Raw genomic sequence first — 3177 nt, forward strand, 5'->3', positions numbered from 1 at the left:
CCCTAATTTTTCTTATTGGGTGATAATTAGGGATTCTTGTTCTAATCTATCTTTGTCCTTTCTATAGATGTCAAACGCAAACAACGCTGCTGCTGGTTCTTTCACGTTGATGAGCCTTTGCCAAAAGGTCACCTTCGATGGAACGAACTTTAGCGAATGGATAAGATACATTCGCACCATTGCTCGCTATGAGGACAAAGAGTATGTCCTTGATGAGAAGCTCGAGAAAATCAACACCGAAATCGCTACTCCAGCCGAAATCACCGCATTTGAAACTCATGAGCGAGATGCAACGAAGGTACATTGCATCATGATCGCCACCATGAACTCCGAATTCCAAAAGTCCTACGAGGACATGTACCCGTACGAGATGCACCAAGACTTATTGGAGAGGTATCACCAAAACGCGAGACAAGAGAGGTACGAGATTTTCACTAACATGATTTCCGCGAAGATGGGTCATGGAGAATCTCTTACCGTGCACTTGCAAAAGATGCAAAGGTATGTCGACCGCCTTCGCAAGTTAAATGTTGACTTCGGTGAGGACTTGGCAATCGACATAGTGCTTCACTCTTTACCTCCGATGTACAACCAATTTAGGATGACCTACCACATGAACAAAGAAGAGGTCACCCTAAGCAAGCTCCAAGGTCTCTTGAGGGTTGCTGAGAGCAACTTCAAAGACAAGTCTGTTGCACCTACTCCCAATCCGCCCGCTGCTCCTGTCTTGGCTATTGGACAAGGGAAGGGAAAGAAGAGGAAAGCTTCATCGAAGAACTATCGCAAGGTGAAAGCCCGAGATGGTGCCTCTTCTAGTGGGACCAAAGTTGATCCCGCCAAGCCCTGCTCTAACCCGAAGGAGGCAGAGTGCCACCACTGCCACAAGATAGGACATTGGAAGAGAAGCTGCCCGGATTACCTGCAAGCAATCAAAGAAGGAAAGATCAAGCCATCTTTCGCAGGGACTAAGAAGAAGTAGGGATGTGGAGCAAGGAAGGATCAATCTAATCATGGGGAACAGAAGATCGTCGCCTGTGACCAAGATTGGAGTGTATTCCTTAGTGCTTAGGAATAGTTTAGTTTTAGATTTGAACAATTGTTGCTATTCGCCAGAAATGGCAAGAAACATCATTTCATTTCATGGTTTATATAGACAAGGATTTAGATTTTCTTTTAATAATGAGAATGGTTCTATTTTGGCTTATCTAAATGGTGTCTTTTACTTTGAAGCTATACCATGTAATGGAATATATGAAACTGTTATGATTGTTGATGACTTTGGAAATGATGTTTTGAATATTGATTCTTCCACTAGTATGGATAAAACATCCTTGTGGCATTGTCGTCTTGGACATGTCAACAAGAAACGCATAGCCCAACTCTAAAAGGATGGAGTGTTGGAGTCATTCGACCTTAGGGAAGATGACACATGCGAGTCTTGTTTACTTGGAAAGATGACTAAGTCGCCCTTCACGAGTACTTGTGAAAGGGGCGAGGGTCTATTGGACCTAATACATACCGATGTATGTGGACCGTTTAGATCAACCACGAAGGATGGGAACCGCTTCTATGTGACTTTTACCGATGACTATAGTAGATATGGGTATATCTACTTAATCAAGCAAAAGTCAGACACCTTTGAAAAGTTCAAAGAGTTCAAGAATGAAGTGGAGAATCAATTGGGCAGGAAAATCAAGATGCTTCGATCCGATCGAGGAGGAGAGTACCTAAGTCTTGAATTCCACGATTATCTCAAGGAGTGTGGAATAGTTTCGCAATTGACGCCTCCTAGGACACCGCAGTTGAATGGTGTGGCAGAAAGGCGTAATCGAACCTTATTGGATATGGTTCGCTCTATGATGAGTCGTGCTTCACTACCAATTTCTTTCTGGGGGTATGCCTTAGAGACTGCCGCCCATATCCTTAACCGAGTCCCTACTAAGAAGGTTGCCAAAACTCCTCACGAGATGTGGACGGGGAAAGTTCCCTCGTTGGCACATATCAAGGTTTGGGGTTGCGAGGCTTTCGTAAGACGAGATACTCACGACAAGCTTGAACCTCGAAGTGAGCGATGTATTTTCATCGGCTACCCGCAAACTTCCTTTGGATATCTCTTCTATAGACCGAAAGATAATGTTATCTTTGTTGCGAGGAGAGGAGTTTTCCGAGAGCGAGAACTCATAAGCCAAGGAGACAGTGGGAGGCAAATCGAACTTGAAGAGATTCAAGAATCGATAGATGAAGGAACCTCTACCGCTGGCGTTCAACCCGAGGAGGAAACTCCGGTTGAACCGATTGACGAATCCTTACCTCTTAGACGTTCCGATAGATTTAGAGTTCAACCCCAGTTTTATGGTTTTCATATTACTACCGAAGGGGACACGTATATTAGTGATGGTACACTAATAAATCTTGATGAACCTAATAGCTATAAGGAAGCCATGGCAGGCCCGGAGTCTGCGAAATGGAAAGAGGCAATGGATAGCGAGATCCAATCCATGTACGATAACCAAGTTTGGAATTTGGTTGATTACGTGCCCGAACGTAAGACCATAGGGTGCAAGTGGATCTTCAAGAAGAAGACCGACGTGGATGGGAACGTACACACATACAAAGCGCGATTGGTTGCGAAGGGCTTTACTCAAACTCCCGGAGTTGACTATGATGAGACCTTCTCGCCAGTTGCGAAGATTAAATCTATTCGAGTGATGTTAGCAATTGCCGCATTTCATGATTATGAGATTTGGCAAATGGATGTCAAGACCGCTTTCCTTAACGGAAAGTTGGCTGAGGATGTTTACATGGCTCAGCCAGAGGGGTTTGTGGATCCGAAGCATCCGAATAGAGTGTGTAAGCTTGAGAAGTCCATTTATGGACTTAAGCAAGCGTCTCGCAGATGGAATCTTTGCTTCGATGAGAAAGTCAAAGAGTTTGGATTTGTACGAAGCGAAGACGAATCTTGTGTGTATGTCAAAGCCAGTGGGAGTATAGTAAGCTTCCTCGTTCTATATGTCGATGACATATTACTCATAGGAAACGACATCCCGACTCTGCAGGAGGTTAAGTCCTGGCTCGGGAAGTGCTTCGCTATGAAGGACCTCGGAGAGGCTTCTTACATTTTGGGAATAAGGATAGTAAGAGAAAGAAGTAAGAGACTAATTGGACTTAGTCAGAATA

The sequence above is a fragment of the Lactuca serriola genome, chromosome 1, assembly GCF_051521515.1.
Source record: "Lactuca serriola cultivar US96UC23 chromosome 1, Lser_US96UC23_V15, whole genome shotgun sequence".
Taxonomy (NCBI): Eukaryota; Viridiplantae; Streptophyta; class Magnoliopsida; order Asterales; family Asteraceae; genus Lactuca; species Lactuca serriola.